This window comes from Etheostoma spectabile, unplaced genomic scaffold, assembly GCF_008692095.1.
Source record: "Etheostoma spectabile isolate EspeVRDwgs_2016 unplaced genomic scaffold, UIUC_Espe_1.0 scaffold00004146, whole genome shotgun sequence".
Lineage (NCBI taxonomy): Eukaryota > Metazoa > Chordata > Actinopteri > Perciformes > Percidae > Etheostoma > Etheostoma spectabile.
In genome coordinates, this window is record NW_022603113.1 from 1 (window position 1) to 21,613 (window position 21,613).

Consider the following 21,613-nt stretch of genomic DNA (forward strand, 5'->3'; position numbering starts at 1 on the left):
TTTGGGTCCTGAACCCCTTTCGGTAGTGTGAAGGAGGCATCCCGCGCAGTGCAGAGTTTTGTAGTGCCTGGAGAGGTTTGGAGAGACAGTGTCCGTGGGATCAATGATGATAGTACCATCGGGCAGGGTGTAAGCTGCACTTTTCAGGTAAGGTTCTGAAGTGCTGCTGTAAGTTTTGGGACTTCGTTTCTTAGGGTCAATCACAATGGTACCATCTGGAGGGAATGAGATGCTGCACGCAGAGCTGGGTGCTTAGGGCCTTAGCCAGGTTTGGGGAAATGGCTTGCTGAATGAGCAGAGACAGCAGAGAGAGAAAATCCTTAGCTTTAACTAATTCATGGTTAGCAATATTAGGGAGAGAGAAGAAAGGAATACAACAACAGGCATGGGTTACCTGCTGCCTCGGGTCTATAATGGTGCCATCAGGAAGAGTATATGAAGCAGTCCTTGACATTCTGGTTTTGAAGAGCTCTGGAAAGGTTAGGCGACATGGGGCTTCTGGGGGATACGTGGTCCTGTGGGGTAACACAGGAGATTACAACTGTAATAAACAATTTTGTTCCATTAGTAGACAAAAATACACATGGCTTGTATCGTTATTGTAACCGTTTACCTACCATGATACTGATCCATCAGGCAAAGTGTACGAGGGCGCCCCGAACTTGTTGGTTTGCAAGGCATGGCCGAGCATGGAGAGGACGGTGTATGTGCATATGGTGACACTAAGGTTCCATCTGGCAGCCGGTAGGATGCCTGCGCCAACTGTGAGATTGGCAGAGCACTTCCTAACATTGGTGAGGAGGGTGGTGGGGTCCATATGGGGACCGTCTGAGTTGCATAGGTGTCTGATAAGATGCTTGCGGAGATTTGGGTTCTGTTAAGAGCATTATGGAGCTGAGGCCCAGCTGGTGAATAAGGGTTACGACGTTGCATCATAGGGGATCTTAAAGATGACACATACTGCAAATTAGACCTGTTTTTGTAGGGCATCATGAAGCAGTGGTGATGGACCAGGCTCAGAGATATAATCATATGGTGTAACGATAGTTGGTCCTATGGTGAATGGAGTTGTGGAGTCTGATAAGAAGCCACACCTCTTAGTGCCTGACTATGTCTCATGGCTCCAGATAGCATTGGAGATGAAGGTACAGATTGGTCATATGGGGACTGAGGCCTTTGAAGAGGAGATGCATAGGAAGCTTCTCTCACTGCCTGGTTTTGAAGCGCTCCGGATAGCATTGGGGAAGAAGGGTGCATCGGCTGCTCATAAGAGGACATTGGCCTTTGTAAAGGAGAGCGTAAGATGCATCTTGTATAGCCTGATTCTGCAAAGCCCGAGACAACCATGGGAGATGAAGGGCCATAGGCTGTTCATAAGGGGACATTGGCCTTTGTAAAGGAGAAGCGTAAGATGCATCTTGTATAGCCTGATTCTGCAAAGCCCGAGACAACATGGGAGATGAAGGGCCATAGGCTGTTCATAAGGGACATTGGCCTTTGTAAAGATAAGCGTAAGATGCATCTTGTATAGCCTGATTCTGCAGAGCCCGAGATAACATGGGAGAGGAAGGGCCATAGGCTGTTCATAAGAGGACATTGGTCTCTGTAAAGGAGAAGCATAGATGCATCCTGTATAGCTTGATTCTGCAGAGCCCGAGACAACATGGGAGATGAAGGGCCCATGGGCTGCTCATAAGTGACATTGGTCTCTGCAGTGAGGGAACATAGGACCATCCCGAATTACCTGGTTTCGCATTGCACCAGAAAACACAGGGGATGAAGGAGCATAATGTTCATATTCCACATCTACTACTTGGGTTGGGTCTTGGCCAAAGCGTGGGGATGCAGGATATGACATGTGTTTAAGGGAGGCTGTGGAGAGGAGGAGGAGGCATCCTTCTTATAGACTGGTGAGCTATTGGACGTCCTCGAGCCACAGGCGAGGACGAAATCGACCAGATTCTCTCCTCCCAGAGGCACGGTGGACCATGTGAGGGGAATGAAAAGGGGAGGAGAGGAGGGAGGAGTCCACTGTGAGAACAGAAGACCTATTACTTTGTATGGAGGAGGGACGGAATGGACGCACATTCTGGGTGGGTGGGGGCACGGGGCGCCCTCTGAGACCCATAGGTGAGGGCCTGACAGTACCTAAGGGAACATTTCCCCTCATCCTAGGCCGGGCCAGTGGTGTGGGGTCCCTGAGCAGCCGAGTTGAGCGACGAGATAGGGTAGGAGATGATTGGGACTGCCGGGACCTGCAGGAGACAAACTGCGGACGAGATGGGGAGAGAGGGAGATGGTCTTCTACTGATCTTTGGAGAGTGAGGGGGAGATGCATGACGAGGGGAGGTTGGACCATGCATCGTCCTCCCTCCAAACGGGCTGGAGGCTGGAGCAGGTGAGGTTGGGGACTTCGCCTCATCATAGAAGCCCGGGGTGAGGAAGGTGGGAGAACGTTGTCTCACTGATGCCCTTGGTGAAGGTGGAGGACTTCGCAGAATCATGGAGGCACGGGGAGAGTGAGGGGGTGAGGGTCCTCGAGCCACGGAGAAGGTGATCTCTGAGGTTGCATTCTACGACGGGCGATGGGGGAGGCCATGGGGGAGGAAGGCGGTGGGAGTTGTCTCGACATTACAGAGGGGGGTCTCTGGGAACCGATGAACCCACTCCTCATGGATGGTTGTGGGGAGGGGCTGAATCTCTGTGGAAGCATAGAGAAGGTGCTGGAGAAGCCATGGTAGAGGGTTGGCGCTGCATCTGTGGGGAGGGCATGATGACAGAGCGGCGGGATGGAGTTGGAGAGGGTTGCATGCGCCGCCCAGGAAGGGGGGACAGATTTGCTTGCTTAATAATCATGGCCGTTGAGTAGGGATCACTGGGCCATAACCCTGTGATTGTGACATCATCATCGGGTCTGCCATCATCTGCTACAAGAAAAACAAAACAACAATATATAATTTAAAAAAACAAACAAACAAAGGGACTAATACATTTGGTGAAAATTATTGGTATTCAATAAAAATACAACCATCCACCTTGTGGAAAACTGGTTCTGAAAACTGTCCCATCTGCTCTACAAATAAATTACTTCCTGCACTACATATTAAGAATGCATCTCACTGTAATTGTAAAGTGAGGAAGAAGCACCTAATGTTAGCAGATAATGGCATTGTCAGTTGCGGCAAAACCAGTATTATGGAAAAAACGCTGTGTTATCACACTCCCAAACCCCCCTACTTCACCCAAACATTGATAAACAACGTAAAAACAGCACAGAAAAACATATTTCATTGTTTACTACCATTGTTAAGCATTGGTTGTTTCAAGCAACCAGCTAAACGTTTCAACAAAACAAAATCAGTTTGAAATTTGGCAAAGTTGGCTTTCTGCACCCTCTAGCATTTAAGGGTATGGTTGTACAACATCAATAACATAACAGAGCTCAAATCACCTGCGGGGAAGTCATTTGTGGAGACATCATACGTTGCTGCGGCAACATCATCTGCTCTTGAGGTAACATCATTTGTTGTGACATCATCTGCTCTTGTGGTGACATCATTTGTCGTGACATCATCTGCTCCTGTGGTGACATCATTTGCTTGGGCATCATATGTTGCTGTGGTGACATCTGCTCTTGGGGTGACATCATTTGTTGTGACATCATCTGCTCTTGTGGTGACATCATTTGTTGGGGCATCATCTGTTGCTGTGGCAACATCATTTGTTGCTGTGGTGACATCATCTGTGATGGCATCATTTGGGCAGACATATAGTGTTCTTGTTGTAACATCATCTGCTGCTGTGGTGACATCATTTGTTGCTGTGGTGACATCATTTGTTGCTGTGGTGACATTATCTGTGGGGTCATAATCATTTGTTCTTGAGGGGACAACATAGTTTGTTGTTGAGAAAACATCATTTGTTCTTGAGGAGACATCATCATTTGTTGTTGTGGTGACATTTGCATTTGCTGCTGTATTGACATCATGTCACCAAGATGACCTGGTGCAAGTGGATACTGGTCTTCATACTGGATTTCTGACATGTCTTCAAATTCTGGATCAGGTGGCAAAGTAGGTGGAGGGGGCAATGGCACATCTAGACGCTCTTTCCCAAATAGGCGCACTTGAGGTCTCGGAACTCTAAATGTCATCTCCTCTCCCTGAATTCCACCGGTATCATCCCCATATTGATCATATTGGTCTGGATTCTGGTCCCCATACAGGCCCTGTAGCTGATCCATCCCTTGCCCTCCAAAGCCAAAGACCTGCTGGTCTCCTGGTAGAAATCCGATGGCCTGCTGGAGCTGTAGTCTTGATAAGGCATGCCTGTATCACTATAACTAAATTGATTGTCTGGTGGAAATCCCCCTTGTATTCCCAAGTTGCTGCATAAGGGTCCTCATAATAACTTGCCTGTCCGTTGTCATAGAAACCCCCATGTCCATTACCGTAGTAAACTCCTTGACCATTTACATCAAAATAACCTTGAGCTTGAGGGTCAAGGAATCCATCGTCACCCATTTGTGCATAGTAGCCCTGACCCTCGTCACCATACATTGCTATTGCTTGTTGTTGTTGGTCATCATAGTAAACAGCTTCCTGGTTGTTAGAGTAGCCTGGGGCAGAATAAGGGTTATAGTAGTCCCCCATGCCGTCATCATGAGGACCTACATCATAATATTCTGCATTTGGATAAAAGAGTCCTTCATCCTCATAGTAACCTAAGTCTTGATAGTCTGCAACCCCTGCTCCATTGCCATAGTAACCATACTGATCGTGGCTTTCATATACTACAGTTGCCACATCTCCATAACCACCATAGCCATCGTCGTAGCCTCCATAAGCTTTGTGGATGCCTGAATGTTGCTGGTCGTATCCATAAGCTTCCTCCCCATTCTCATAACCATTGTTATAGTAACCATTTAGGCGACCTCTGGAGCTGGCTTGTCGGTTATGTCTATGTCCGTCCCAGCCATGGTGTCCTACATTTTCTCGCATTTTAGTGGACAGGAAGCGCTTGGTCAACCAGTTAGTTGCCGCTGCAACCTTACCCAGCAGCACACTTGTGTTCTTGAAGTCGTCAGGAGGCCCGTCACCGTTCTTTTTTCCAAACAAGTTTTTGAAGAATCCCCCTTTCTTTTTATTTGATTTGTTTCCTCCTCCCAGACGAAGCAGCATGTAGGTTGGCTTATTTCCACCATTTTTCTCCATCTTCTCTTTGGCCTCCTTCTCTTTTTTATTATTTTTGCTGCGCTTGAACCTCATCATGAATCGAGAGGTGTTCTTCAGCATGGACTTGCGGCGTTTCTTCTTAGCAATGCGGTTTTTTCCTCCTCCCCAATCCCAAGAACAAACGTGATGTACTTTTCAGCTTCTTCCTGCTGTTCCTGCGCCTCTTGAAGCCAGAAAACTTCATGAACATCCTAGACATGTTCTTCAGACCTTTCTTTGGGATTTCCTTTATTGGAAGCTGTGGAGCTTCCTCTCGTTTTTTACCTTTTTTCTTTGCATCCGCATCAGATTTCCCTCCTTTATGGTGGTGGCCATCTTTAGATTTCTTTTTGGATTTGCCACCATCCTCTTCATAGTCTTCATCCTCCTCATCCTCATCCTCCTCATCCTCATCATCTGAGTCCCCATGTCTAGATTTCCCCCCTTTCTTTCCCTTAGTCGCCTTGCCTCCTCGCCCCTTCCCTCTCCTGTCATCCTCTGAGTCTTCCTCCTCTGACTCTTCTTCACTGAATTCTTCGTCCTCTTCCTCATCACTCAGGAGCTCGTCCTCATCCTCCTCGGGCTCCACTTTCTTACCTTTCCCTTTGTCTTTTCCTTTCTTTCCATCATCCTTTCCCTTCTTTCCCCCTTTCTTATCATCTTTCCCGCCTTTCTTATCATCCTTTCCACCTTTCTTATCATCCTTGCTGGGTTTCTTTTCTTCTTTTCCTCCTTTTTTGTCATCCTTCCCTTTCTTTTCCTCCTCTTTCTTTTCTCTGGTTCCGGTTTTCCGCCCTTCTTTGCGTCCTTCTTGGCGTCTTTCTTAGGCATTTTCAAAAGTGGCTAAGAAAACATCATGCCCTCTCTTCAGGATGCAATGCTGTAAACCTTGAAACACACAAACACAAATATTAGATGCACACTGTATGGAATGTAATACTGTATTTCATGTTTAAAAAGAAAAAATGTAATATGGTAAGAAAATATGATCAGTATTCTGACCTTTAAAAAAAAATCTTGATTTCAGATATACCTAGTTGACTTTGCACCGGCACTATGTGCAGGTTCCGTTTGAGGACAGGTCCACCTGGCCAAAGCCGTTCTACAATGGGCAAATCTGGTCCCCATGAAGGCTCCTGTCCAAACATAAATGTATAATGTCAGCAATCTTCACCTCACACATACATAGACACAATATATGTACACAAATACTTGCATACACACAATGAAACCAAGTAGCTATGTAAACTTTGATCTTCATATCACCACCACATTCAGGAACGGTGTTAAAATCTATTTTAGTGTTTTTTTTAGTTCAACAGGAATCAGAACTCCAAACAACTTCTATAAATCTAATTCTGCTTATATACAAAGCATTACTGTAACTGTTTTGCGCCACTCAACCTCACTACAAACTCTTACAAAAACAATGTTATTCTGTGTTGGTTTTACTAATTTCCAAACAGTATGATCCCTGCAGCATATGCTTTCTGCCAAAATGAATACAAACATTAAAAACACACAAACAATACATGCAGCTGTTACTCCAGCTCAAGCTCTAGTCTGTCTATGGTTAAGTCTTTCTCTTGTAGAGCTGTAGTAAAACTCTTGTGGCAGTGTCACCAAACTCATTCAAGCTTTCCATAATAGTCACCTCTGCATTCAATCGCAAACACTGCAGAAGAGCAAGTGTGGTGGTCGCCACAATCTCTGCAGTCTTCAAATTTGTTGTATCCTTGCAATAGAGCTCTCCTTCAGGAGTTAAAAAAACAGAAAAAAACCCCTCCAGGACAAAGTCTTTGGGGTACACTGAGCTTCTTTCTTTGACCTACTCTGTCCTCTGTTGCTCACTACAACACATTCCCTCACTCAACACAGCACTCTGTTCACGCATGCCCTCCTCAGAGTGTGTGACAACTAGTGTGTCTGTGCTGTGTATGTGCTGTGTGTGCGTGTGTGTGTAAGAAACAGAGAAGGGCAGATGGGTTGCCTGTTTGTGTGTACTTGTGTTCTTTTGCATTAGTGTATGTGTCGGAGTGCAATTGAGGAGTTTCTTGTGGCGGTTGTAGAAGGAGTCTTAATTTGTCATCTGGCTCTACAGGTGAAACTCGAGAGCTCTGGGCAACTGAGGGGGCGGGGCATAAATAATACAAAAGGTAGAGAGCAAGAGAAAGAGAGAGAGAGAGAGAGAGAGAGAGAGAGAGAGAGAGAGAGAGAGAGAGAGAGAGACGACAGGATAAGACTGAATGACAGTAAGATGTCATCAACTCCACAAAAATGTAATAATTAACAACCTCTTTTTTCTGTACAGTTATTGTGTTGCATGTACACTTATACGTGAGAGACGAGTACTCACTTTACGCTATCTGACATTAAATCTTCTCCTGATTTTTTCAGAGTAACATACTGTCTGTCAGGTGTGTGTATGAGCAAGGGTAAGAGATGCAACATTCTTGTCAATATTATATTAAAAAACATCATATGACAAGTGCAGGCAGCCACCAACTGACAGTATCTCACATACGTAACAGCAGGCTAAGGAGCAGAGGCAGGAAACACCCACTTGTATTGTAGATGTGACGTCTTGCTCTGGGTATCAATAACAGAGATATGACTCTCTCGAACACGCACACACACAGCCAGTGAAGGATCAGTATCAGGGCTTTGATTATTAGTGCCATCAAACAAATGATTCCCCTTCTAGAAGGAAGGGGTTGGATTGCCAGATCTGTCCTGTCACAGGGTATAGGTGTTGGGTTGCCAGATCCTGATCTTTTGGTCTTGGTGTCCAAGTCAATCTGTTCAATACCAACCAGCAAAGAGCACATATAGTGTATGTGTGTGCATGTGTTTTATGCAGTTGTGCCTTTGAGTGGTGCACATGTGGCATTAAATAGTCGGAGAGCATGATAAAAGAGCATTTTTTTCCTGGTTTTCCCACGGTTTGTCTCTAACCGTACATCTGCCTTTGAAGCAGAATGAAAAGACTCTATCAAACGTGAAAAGCTCTGAGTAGCAGCCAGCCTCCATCTCCCAAAGCAATCGCTGCTGTCAGGCGGTCCTCCATCTTTTGATAGCATTTGTAGAGCAGACACAACACAGAGGAACTAGGATACATGCCCGAGAGAGAAAAGCTGACTTATAACAGAAGTGGACTTGATGAGGCTCATCAAAAGCATTCAGGTCCTGAGGGGAGCAATAGACCATCTTTGGCACTTTACAACACACACAGAGAGAGAGAGAGAGAGAGCAGGAGAGAGAGAGAGAGAGAGAGAGAGAGAGAGCAATCTGCTGCTATCTAGGAGACCAGCAGCATTAATAGTTTGAAGTTGGTTGGATAAGGTACTTTAAAGACCTGCAGCAAGTGTGCACACAACACAAAGCAATACCTAAGCATTTTACAATAATGTTCATGGTTTTTTAGGCCTAGTCTTGTGATTGAAAGGAGAACATTAGGTAGTCTCACTCCAAGATAATATGCATCTTGCAGGAGTGAAGTGCAAGTAAACGTTGTTGTGTGGATCAAAGGGGGAAGTAGCAGAGTGTGAGAGAGCACCCAAGACCTACCTTTCCTCCGGCACACCCACACTAGAGCTTCGTAATCACGTTTCCCCATCCCGTATCGGTCAAAAAGGAAGAAAAAAAACAAAACACCAACAACTACAACAAATCCCGTTTACATCACAGGCCTACATCTTAACACAGTTTCTCACCTCTGTTGCTGCTGCTGGGGGGGGGTGAGAGCAGCAGGGTTGGTCAGTAGAAAGGAAAAGTGTGCCACCGGGAACGGAGGATGAATATTTAACGACGCGCTATTCTTCAGTGACCGGCCGGGGGCTTGAGTTCCACGCACTCCGGGAGAACTGATGAACACCGCGGGTGGGCATTTTCGTTCATACACACTGAGGTAACGCTACGTAGTGGTAAATAAACGGTGTTAAGTTAATACAAATGAAATGAATTATCATGTCGTATTATGGCTATTATATAAGTGAATATAGGCTATATGTTTAAACCTTAAAACTGCCCTCTCTGCCAACTATCGTAGGCTTTTTGCAGCTAACGTTTACGTTAAGTGAAAAAAAAAGTTTTTCCCTCCTACTACCTGACCGGAAGTTAGTAGCCTAGCTAGGCTATAAAGTTTGAGCATAGAACGGTCTATGAGTTTGAGCTTTGGATATTAATATTTCCGCTCATCCGGACTGACGACGGTGAGAAAGTATGTCATGAGACGGCTCAAGGGATTCATGGCATAACTGATGAAAGTGAGCGCTACAACAAGAAAATGTACAGTTTAACGTCTCTCCACATGAGCAATCCTTCTGTTGCCCGCCAGATGGACCCGCCTGACAACAAAAAACCAACAGCAGAGAGAGCCAAAACTGCTGCATCTCCACACAGGATTCGCTCCATAACCCAGACGACCTTGCCGTCTTCCCCACACGACCGGCCGCCTGCCGCTATTAGAACAGGTCCAGGCTTTGATATTGAACCAACTGTGGAGAGCCACGATGCAAGACCTCGCTGTTTTTGTTGGTCTTGTTTTTAGAAAAACAAGCCATTGGCTACGTTTGAGCTATATATAGCGCTGTTCATGAAATACTGATTTACATAGACTTCAGACAAAATGCACATTTGCTGTTTTTTAGGGTTAACACACCACACATAGCCTACTGTTGCCATTCTACAGCTGGCAGCCACAGCCTTGGTCAGTGCAGGCAGCTCTCGATCCTGCCAACTTGTTTTATAACCCAAACCAGGTCACTGCTTTTATTTTTTTACCCACATAATCAATTACTACGCTACTTAAACAGCTGCTTGGAATATAAAACTACTGATGTGCAATTAAATAATCCATAACTTTAGGCCCCTCTCTCTTTTAGTCGTAGGCCTACCATAAATTACAATTAATCATTGTTTCTCAATGTGGGGGACAAGACTCCCTTAAGGCGTTGTAAGAAGATTAACAAGATATAAGCAGAAGAAACATGTTTTGGTTCAGAAACTTTTTTTCTGACTTTTTTCTAGACCTTTCTTGTTCCCACCCCCACCCCCACGCCCCACCCACACCCACACATGTAAATTACTGAATCATTATTATTACTTATTGATTCTTTAATAATCTTTTAAATGTTTGTATTATAATATTTTTGGAAGCAAGCCTAACCTGAATTATTTTGATTTGTTGACGGCAGTGTGGCAACAAGGAGCTGCTGCTAGAAATTGTGTCCCCCTGACAACAGCTTGCTTAGGGCGCTGAAACAGTAAATGTCTATAATGCTTGACATGTTACAGCGCTGCTGTCCAGCTCTTGGCTGTGTGAATCATTTAAGGAAAGTAATGCCTTTATCCTGCAGGCGCAAGCTACTTCTGTTTTGAATAGCATTGTCAGGAAGATGGTGATGTTTCTGCAAGAAAATGTTTGGAACGGGTGTCAAGCTAGACTGGCATTATTATTTGAGAAGTAAATATCAGAGAAGGGAAATGTGAAAGATAAACAAAAAGTAAAATGTAAGTAGCCCAAACTGGCATATTGCCCATACTGGTTCAGGTGACAACAAAAAAAAGGTAACCCTGGCTTGCTGCTTTTGAGTGTTACATGCATGGGTAAAGTCGTGAGCTTTACCACTACCAGGCTCTGTTGTCGGACAGCTGGCAACAGATCGGTGAGCGGTTCCCAACATAAGTTGTTCTCCTGAAGGAGTCAGCTAAGTCTGGAGCTGAAACAGCTGCTCCAAGACACCCAGTCTCTGCAGCAGGTCAGAGGGTGACTTAGAAAGCACCCAGTGGGACAGAGAGACCTGTGTGTCTTTGTCTGTGTGTTTAGCAGAGCAAGAGAAAGAAAATACAAATGCATAGATAGATAGATAGATAGATTGATAGATAGAGTGTTGGAAAGAGCAGGTATCCACATCCACATCCACATCCACTAAACAGAGGCTTCACCTGGATATAGGCTGGATAGTGGAGGGATGGCGTGGCTGCTGTGGTAGCGACAGCCCCGCTGTGTATCCCATCAGTTTCAAATAATCCCTGCTGCTGTTGAAGTGTCCTTGAGTCACATTTTCTACCCCTTCCTGTTCAGAGAGACACCTGACTGCTGTTGCAGTCAAACTAAAGTGAATTATTTCCTGTGCACTGACTGAAATACTTGTGCATCTCTCTTTTATTTATAGTCCAACAATGATTAATTGTAATCATAGTCATGCCACTTCAGCAATGGACCTAACCTGCAGAATTCACAGACCCAACATTCACTCTCACACCCACTACAAGATGTGTGTGTGGTGTGTGTGTGTGTGTGTGTGTGTGTGTGTGTGTGTGTGTGTGTGTGTGTGTGTGTGTGTGTGTGTGTGTGGTGTGTGTGTGTGTGTGTGTGTGTGTGTGTGTGAGTGTGAGAGAGAGAGAGAGTATGGGCTAGTTGACAATGACAAATAGCCTTAAAGAGGATGAGAAGCATTCGTGGAATATTAGAGCATTGGAGGAATGTATTGCAGCAGCCTTTATGGACTTGTATAATGAATTATAGGAGCCTTACAGGACATAACTTTAAAATATTTGTACCAGGGAAAGTCGCACAAAGCATTAAAGTGCTGTAAAGAGAAATAAACAGGACATAATAATCTAGAATGAACAAGAGACAGAAAAACCTACTTTTATCATATGCATGACTAAATAAAGAAAGAATGAATGTGTGGACCCATGGAAAAATAGCTTCAATGCTAGCCTATCCATACATCTGCACTATAAATTAAATTTAATAAATAAATTACTTAATATAATTCCATCATGCATTTAGCTTCATTTATATTCCATATTATCAAACATTCCATGGTCACTTTACAATGTATATAACTGTTCACCATTGTCCCTTGTTATTAATGATCACACAAAAAGATAAATAAAACATAAGTAGAAACTGTTTAAAACAACAAGATACAATGTACAACCATGACTAGCATCAGCTGATTTACAATATATTTATGAAAAAATCTATGCAAACTTTGTAGGGCTTTTATTTCACACCAGTAGCTTATTAAAGTGCTGCAGGCTCTGGGGGATAAATGAAATTATAAGTCATTTTGTCTTGACATTGAGCATCAGCAACCTCCAGTATATCAGGAGGGGATGAGAGTATACTGAGAGTACAGTAGGTGTAGGGGATGTTCAATAGCTTTACAACAACAATAATATATATATATATATATATATATATATATATATATATATATATATATATATATATATATATATAAATACACAGTGGGGCTCGAAAGTTTGGGCGCCCCAGGTAAAAATTTATATTAATGTGCAGAAAGAAGCCAAGAAAAGATGGAAAAATCTCCAAAAGACATCAAGTGACAGATTAGACATTAGTATAACGTTTAACAAAAAGTTAAATTTTATTTCCGTCATTTACACTTTCAAACTAACAGAAAACAAAAAAATGGCATCTGCAAAAGTTTGGGCACCCTGCAGAGTTAATACCTCGTACTGCCCCCTTTGGCAAGCATCACAGCTTGGAAACGCTTCTTGTAGCCAGCCAAGAGTCTTTCACATTCTTGTTTGAGGTAACGTTTCTCATTCTTCCTTCCAAAAGTCTTCCAGTTCTTTGAGATTTCTGGTCTGTTTGTCACGCACTGCTCTTTTAAGGTCTATCCAAAGATTTTCAATTATGTTGAGGTCAGGAGATTGTGAAGGCCATGGCAAAACCTTCAGTTTACACCTTTTGATGTAAACCAATGTGAATTTTGAGGTGTGTTTAGGATCATTATTCATTTGTAGAAGCCATCCTCTCTTTAACTGCAGCTTTTTCACAGATGGCATCAAGTTAGCATCCAAAAGTTGGTGAGATTTTATTGATTCCATTTTTCCTTCTATTCGTGAAATATTCCCTGTGCCACTGGTTGCAATACAACCTTTTCTTTAAATTCTGTGCCCTTTCTTCTCCAAACGTACCTTTGCTCATTCCATCCAAAAAATTCTATTTTAACCTCATCGGTCCACAGAACTTGTTTCCACAATGCATCAGACTTATCGAAATGTTCATTTGCAAACTTCAAACGCTGATTTTTGTGGTGAGGACATAGAAGAGGTTTTCTTCTGATGAATCTTCCATGAAGACCATATTTGTACAAGTATCTCTTTGTAGTGGAGTGGTGTAGCACCACTCCAGTGTCTGCCAGGTCTTTCTTGATGATTGTGCAGTCAAACATGGGTTTGGACTTGCTTTTCTCACAATCCTGCGAGCTGTTCTGTCTGATATTTTTCTTGGTCTTCCAGATCTTGCTTTAACTTCCACTGTTCCTGATGACTGCCATTTCTTAATTACATTCCAAACAGAGGATATTGGCATTTTAAAATGCTTTGCTATCTTCTTATAGCCTTCTCCTGCATTGTGAATGTCAACTATTTTCATTTTCAGTTTTCTAGACAGCTGCTTAGAAGAAGCCATGGTGCTGATTGTTGGGGCAAGGTCAGATGAGTCTGGGCATTTAAAACCTTAAGATCAACATCACCTGGTCTTTCCAGACGATGATTGAGAACAATCCATGACGCTCTCAGGTCTCAGCTTTCCAAAGGGGGCGGGGCATGCTATAAACTCTGCAGGGTGCCCAAACCTTTGCACATGCCATTTATTTGTTTTCTGTTATTTTGAATGATGGAAATAAAATCTAACTTTTTGTGACATTTCATAGAAATGTCTAATCTGTCATTTGAAGCAATTTGGAGATTTTTTCATCTTTTCTTCGCTTCTTTATGCACATTAATACAAATTTTTACCTGGGGTGCCAAAACTTTCAAGCCCCACTGTATATATACAGTACATATGGTATTTGATTGATTGATTGATTGATTATAATAGTGGCAATATTTCTATTCTCTGCAGCTTTCAGAAATGGGCTTTAATTTATAAAATATCTGTTGTATTTTTCCACATTCAAAACATTCATTAGATCAAAACTACCAGGATGTGAGAATATTTCTTTAAATGGTTGTTAAGCATAATGATACAGCTTACAGAATTTAACACGTCTGTTCCTCCTGGGTGTTTTGATAACACAGCAGTCTGAGGATTTCATTTAGTGCTGCTTTAGATCTAATCCACTCTCGAGTATTTGAGAGCAAAGGGGCAACAGAGATGAAATTATTATGTTGTTTTCCACACAGCAGGTGAGTATTTGATCATCAGGAACCACCTGGTTCTGAGATCATGCTTTCTTGTTGGGATGGTGCTGTGGAACACAGATAACACCTGCCTTGGCACTCAAAAACACAGAAATGGAATTTATATACAAGCTGATGCAGCTCAAAAGCCTATTAGTTGAAGCCAAATTACAATTTAAGATTTTTTTTAAATAGATGAAAGTGGGCAGTCCATTCATAATTTTTGTGATTAATATTTTTTATTTTCAAGCAACATACAAAACTACAATTTGCAACATAAACATACCCCTCCACCACCCACCATCCCCACCCACCCAGATAAAGAAGAAAAGATGACACAGTAACAACAATATTCAAGACCATACAACAAGATAGACAATAAACTGTTAACCAAATAAACATATGAATGAATGACATCACCATAAACCCTTAATACACATCTCTCCCTAGCACAAATCTTACTAAGAGTCCTCCAGAAAGCTCAGGTACTTTCTCCATTTTCTAGTGTAGACATCCTATCTGGCAAAGCTTTTATGTGATATTTTTTCAAACGCCACCACCCTGGATTGACAGCACCCCTTCCTTCCTCCATCCTTTTAAATAATCTGTCTGTCTATCATTAAAGTAGTCTGGACCCAGCTTCTTATGCGCTTATCCATCCTGCCTAAGATTGACCAATCTCCCAGAACAAATAATCTTGGGTTGAATGAAACCTGGGTCCCTGCAATCCAACATAGGTTTTCATGTATCCTGCTCCAAAATTCCTGGACCTTATCACAGGACCATAGGATTGGCCATCTTTCCATGTAATGTCTTACCTTTCCAACAATTTGGTGTATCTTTCAGAACAATTACCAACCGATGCATAATCTTGAACTGATCCGTGACATAGTTTTAATATTCCTACAGATTCTGTTGCACTCCTCATCATCCAGTGGAATACTCAGATCCTTTTACCCATGTTTTCTTTAGGGCTGTCCAGGCTCCATCCCCCAGAAGCCTTATGACCTTTTCCATCTTTCAACACCTAATCTAAACATTCTGGTGCCTTCGTGGCTGAAGAACTGGATCAAAATCACCACTAACAGATGGCAGAGTGCACATATAAAAAAAATTAAGACCTATTGATTCAAAATTGCTGTACCACATCCTCAAAGGACTTCAATATGTCATCAAGATACAGATCCCCTAGTGTGACAATTACCTTTTCCAGCCAATCCCTCCGAAAAAGGAGAGATCTACCAATTCATAACTTTGGATTTCGCAAAAACACTTGATAAAGTATTTAGATATGGATCCAGTTCAAACAGCCGGCCCACTTTGGTCCATACAACATTTAAGTGAGAGATTCTTGGCTTTGTAAGGACAACAGTGGGGCAAGAACAGATTGCTCAATTCAATACCATGGTGGGGCTCTCTCAGGAGGACAGTCCACCCATAGTTGATATTTTCCTATTTAGACACAAAGCCCAAACAAGCAGCATGGGGCACACTTGTGGCCTCAGACTTGCTTTTTTGACTAAATGTGCTGCGGTATGAGACATTCATTCACATTATACATGACGTGGAAGATGTACAGCTGCAATTTTTCAAATTGCTGTCTTTTGCTCTCTGAATACTGATGCTTTGTGAACAGGCAAGCTCTACAAATTCGTATTCAGAAGGGTTGATTTCAACAGACCTGCAGTAACCTCCACACTCTGCCACTCACACGGTAGAAACATTGAATTTGAATGTGAAATTTAACATTTTGGTGAGTTTGGCTTATTTTGTATTTAACCTTAACAGCCTGCAGTAAAACAAGAAGGATATAATACTATCCTCCAGTGCGCTTTATGAGCTCCTACTTGGATGCAAATCACACGTAGCCAAACCAATTGTGGTGGAAAAATACCTCAAACAAAAGTGAACCCTTCGCCCAAATTGGTTTTATAGTATCATGCTTGTTTGCTTAGCCTGCTGTCACCCCGACCAGGACCCAGATGAGAAGTGAATTGGTGTATGGATGGATGAAAATCAGTGTACCAGTATTTGTAGACTCAACTGGACTACATTACTCTTGCTGTTGTTGGCATGGTTTCTATGCTCTCTGCCCTACATTTTGCTGCCTCACAATTTAGGCTATCAGTGTAGGAGCTCTGGATTGAGACCCCGAAGCAAAATCAGCATGTAGGAGCAGAAGTACAAAAGCAGGCTTAGATAGATAGATAGATAGATAGATAGATAGATAGATAGATAGATAGATAGATAGATAGATAGATGTCAGCAACAGGTAGGCAGTAAAGGCAAACTAGACCAGAAGGGATTAGGCAGGCAGCCAAAAGTCCAAAACTTAGCAGTCACTTATACAGGCAGGTACAGAAAAAAGAATGCAATATGGAAAAATAACTAGAATTACTTCACAGGTATATAAAGTGTAGACTAATGGGGTAACGAGGTTCAGGTTCAGGTGACTGGAAACGGTGGACAGTGTCTGAAATCACAGCAGTAAATTATAATACTAAACTACATTACTCTTGTTGGCATGACTTCCATGCTGTGCCCCCTAAACATCTTCATTTTGTAGCCATGACATTTAGATTATCACTGTAACAGATCTGGATTGAGATCTAGAGGCAATAACAGTTAAGATTAGTAGTAGTACAAAAACAGGCTTTGGTAGTCAAAATGCAAAATATATAGGTCAACAACAGGTAGGCAGTCAGCGGAGGTATACAAGACCAGAAGGCACCAGGCAGACAGCCAATAGTCCAAAAACTGGCTGGGTTCAAAAACAGGCAGATAGATACAATTCCCCAATAGACAATCAGAAAATGACTAGAATTATTGGGCAGGTAAAGTTTATGCTGATGGGGTAATGAGGTACAAGTATGCAGACAGGTGGAGGATCAGGTGACTGGAAAAAGCTGGAACACATTGAGGGTAATTGGTGGACAAGGTGTAGGAGGACTGTCAGTGTCTAAATCACATCGATGAATGGATGAAAAGCAATGCACTTTGAATTCTTAGACTAAACCACATTACTCTCACTACTTTGGGCAATTCTGCAGCCTTAAAAGGAATCAGGTATCTGTGTATCAATTCTGTAGTGAGACCCAGAAGCTGAGTCAGTAGGTAGGAGTAGTAAAAGAAAATAATATTTTAGCAGTCAAAAGGCAGGATACAGGTGATAAACAGGCAGTCAGCAGAGGCAAACAGAATAAGAGACCAGGCAGGCTGCCAAAATTCCAAAATCCAGTTGGGGTCAAAGTCTCTAAAGTCTGAAGGTCCACACAAACTTAGGTTGCGTTTAATAGAAACTGAAGACATCTGGCTTTGTGAATGTAATAATGGTCCAAAAGACAGTAGTTTTATTGAAATAGGAATTTGATGACAGCAATAATTTGTGCATTTTTTTCATAGAAGATATTTTGATAGGTCACAGCAGGAAAAGCACGTGTAAATAATGAAATGATTGATGGCTGAATTACATTCAGCTGCTTCAGTTTCAGGGTCCTGACTTACTGGGACACTTGAATAGAATTAACCCATTGTAAATGTTATCAGTAAAACTTGCATTTCTATGATAAACTGAATTATTAATCAGATTAAGATAATTACCTGTTGCACCGCGATCACTGTAAACCCATTGGTTAGTGGCAGTTCTGTTCTGTTTCATATGGCCTTTTCCTCTGATTTTTACAGAACAACTTTGATTTCCCAGTTGACTATTGTATCATATTCATTAGTCATACATACTTTTCTATTTACAGAATCTAAACAATAATTGAAGGGGAGAACCACGGACCAGCGATGAACTCAACACCCCTACTTCCCACTCTCTCTCTCTCTCTCTCTCTCTCTCTCTCTCTCTCTCTCTCTCTCTCTCTCTCTCTCTCTGTCTGTTTCTCTCTCTATGGGGAAAGGCATAGGTCTCTCTTGGCCCACTGCTGGCCTTCAGGTCCCAGTTGGCCCATCATGATGGTCAGTCCACCTACGCCTTTGAGTGTTGTTGCCAGAGGCAGAAATGTACAGGCAACAACAATCAGGATACAGAGAAGAGGGAGCCACCACATGTTTTCTTTAGCACATTTCACATACACTGCACTTGCACTGAATTCGAAACATAATTGATAAACATTAACATTTTGGGAAAGCTGCACTTTCACTACTTTCTCTGTCATTCTTGCTTGCTCCCCTTCCCTCCTCTGTGTGAAGAGTAAATGATTAGGTGTGGTGAGGAACAGCTGGAGAACTTCAGAGATAAAGTCAAGACACAGCTGGAGTGAGTTCACCTCATTTAGGCAAGATACATTCACTTGTTCACACACATTTCTACCTATGTTGCTATTTTGCATGTAAATTTAACCAGAACAATGACTTAACTTCTGTGTATATTCTGTGTGTGTGCATATCAGCCTTTTTAAAGGAGAGTTTACCAGCAGTGAGAGCAGAGGACTCCAGTGTGGCTTTTAAGAGATTAACATCTGCTCTGCCTTTAAATACTTACACTCCAAACAACTTGTCAGATTGGGGTTCAGGTTTGGTTGGTTTGGCTATGTACAAAAGGTTTTAGGAATAACTGTCCCAGTTCTCTCCAATTTGGGGCAATGCTCATTTCAAACCTGGCACTTTCAAATCTGTGCTGTAAGGGCACTTACCTATTGATCTGTACAACAATGACAGGCTCTGTTAATTATAAAATTTCCAATGTCATACTTTTGAACATCTACAAATACAGCACTGTCAGAGATTTCCCAAGGATCAGTGTCAGGCAAAAATTGTCCCTCAGCTTCCGCTCTCTGCGTGTTGCTGTTCTCAGAAATCCCTCAAACTTTCAGCAATGGAACTAAAAAAAGTAGTGTCCATACAATGTACACTCCTTTCTGGTACCAAAATAACAGTTGTGACTGAAACTATATTTGTCAGTGATGACACAAAACGAGTAAAGTAAATGTCCAAAGTGTCAATAAATGTTCACTGTTGACTAAACTATTGAGTGTCCACTATATAGGTGAATGAGTGAACAAAGGAGAATAAAAAAAAAAAAAAACAGCCCTAGTTTACTGCTCCCCACAAACAATTCCACACACATTTTCTCATATAAACAGTCTATCCACTGTTATCAATCATAACTAGTAAAATCACCACACTTTTTGGTATTATCGTGGAGCCCTAATGACACTAACAATGTGACAGCCTGTAACAACCGGGTTGTGCCGTTCTCACGGGTAAGGCATAAAGACGATAATATCGGCCAATGGCCATCGTAATACAAAGTTTCACAGAAGATTACACAGCAGGTGGCAAACGTGCTGCACTCCATAAGAGACAAATAGTCCCACTGCACCCATGTGTATGTGGCCTTCACTGATCAGATTGACCTTACCATATGGGCCAAGAAGATGTGTGTGTGCAGGTTTCTATCCATGTGTAAGACTGCTTGATGGTCCTTTAGGAGATGCAGCAGATGTGTATATATTTATTTATAAAGTCATTATTTATATTACACTAAACTAAAAAAAATCAATTATACCATTACTAATCATTCGTAACACAATAAATCATATTTCATTGTTTACAGTGAAATAACTAGTGTAATTAACTATTAATTACCATTTATTAATGACGGTTACTATAAAGTGTTTACTGTCCCCACCTAAAGGAAACCCTTCCGTTCAGTATTTTATCATTTATTTTTGTTGAAATTCAACAGTTTATTTTAGTTGACAAATCATTGATTCATTATTAGCCTATTTATTAACTGATTAATGAAAGGAACTTTAGTCACCAGTCGTAACCCGAAAAAGGTAAAGAACCATTGCTAAAAAGAAATTAACAAAATCTCAAAACTAGAAATCCCACAGGAACCATATGGTCCTTCTTCTTCTTCTTCTTCTTTTTCTTCTTCTTCTTCTTCATTTCTTTTGGGTTTTACGGCAGTTGGCATCCTATGCATTACAATACTGCTTCCTACTGGTAATTACTCATTATCTATTTATTTAATTTCATTATAATTTTCTAAGTAGTCCGGTGCTTTTCAAAAATGTAAATGTGTGTTCCTTCAATTTATGGAAGCCCCATTTTCAAGGACATCTTTGAACCTGCTTTCCACTGGTCCTAATTAATGTATCCTGCGAACATGACCCCTCTTTCTTGATTGTATTTCCTGTATGAAAAGCAGCAATAGCGCCTTACAGCGGTGTAGCATAAAATTCTGGGCCCTGTAGAAAAGCATTTTCTATGGGCCCCTCCCTTCATTCACAGCTATACATTCTAGCATCATTTTGGGCCCTCCTCACATGAGGGCCTTGGGTACTCAGTCCCATTAGCGCCTTAGCCTGCCACTGACAATGTCCTTGATCCTACCGCAATATTGGAAAATATGATTCATAATTAAATGCATTTTTTACTTCCCCAATTTAAATAATCTGCATGATCCTAATTTATGTTACGCATTACAAATACAATCACAGAAAGCCTGAACAGCAGATCAAAGCACACCGATACCCTTCACTAATTAATACATGGTATGTCCCTGAACCTTTAAAATGGTGCTCAATAACTAAGGGACTCTTTTAGCCCATCTACAGTTAATCTCCATTCAATTTATTAGGCTAAGATTATACCACAACAAACACATTTGTTATCTGTAATTCTAAGCCAAGGAAGTGCGTCTGTTAGTTGGGAACATAGCTCGGCATGAGCATGGGTTTTTTATGACTGTCAATTAGCCAGCATCTATCATTAGCTACTCCGCTGTGCTGTGAAGTAATATACTGTATGTGAGACAGCGTCTAGCAACATTGTTGTGAATGCTGCGGTCTCAGCCTGGCAGCCAACATGAACTTCGAGTCTGGGGAGAAAGGGGCGGGGGAGATGACTCTCTCCAGTATTTGAATTTGTACTGCAGTAACTATTTAAACACTAGCTGTCAGTATTACATATTGCACCTTAATTCTCATTCTTTCTTCTTTACTCATTCAATAATTGCACCCTCTAAGACTTTCAAAAGGCAATAGGCTTGTTTTACTTACGTACAGAGGCGCCAAAAATGGATCTCTGTGGTCTTTATTAACCTTAATGTGCTGATGCCAACATCCATCCACAGCATTCCCCACCACCAGGATAAAGACTCAATCAGCAGCTGGTTGATGGCCAAGCTGGGAGTTATGCTATTGTCTGATTATTGGATTCATTCCCAATATCAGGTATTATCCCCAGATAAAGGCTATCCCAATGTGATCTATCAA

The 21,613-nt window shown here is 42.0% G+C and overlaps 1 long non-coding RNA gene and 1 pseudogene across 1 annotated transcript; both read right to left on the reverse strand.

Annotated features, from left to right (window-relative positions):
* Positions 1–5: 5 nt before the first annotated feature.
* LOC116676962 (histone-lysine N-methyltransferase 2D-like) lies at positions 6–5,916 on the reverse strand (annotated as a pseudogene).
* An 8-nt stretch (positions 5,917–5,924) lies between these two features.
* On the reverse strand, positions 5,925–20,690 carry LOC116676963 (uncharacterized). Its single transcript, XR_004328863.1, has 4 exons — positions 20,634–20,690; positions 19,241–19,242; positions 18,432–18,441; positions 5,925–5,936 (listed from the first exon to the last, which is right to left on the reverse strand). It is a non-coding gene; the product is annotated as an uncharacterized LOC116676963 (long non-coding RNA).
* Positions 20,691–21,613: the final 923 nt, after the last annotated feature.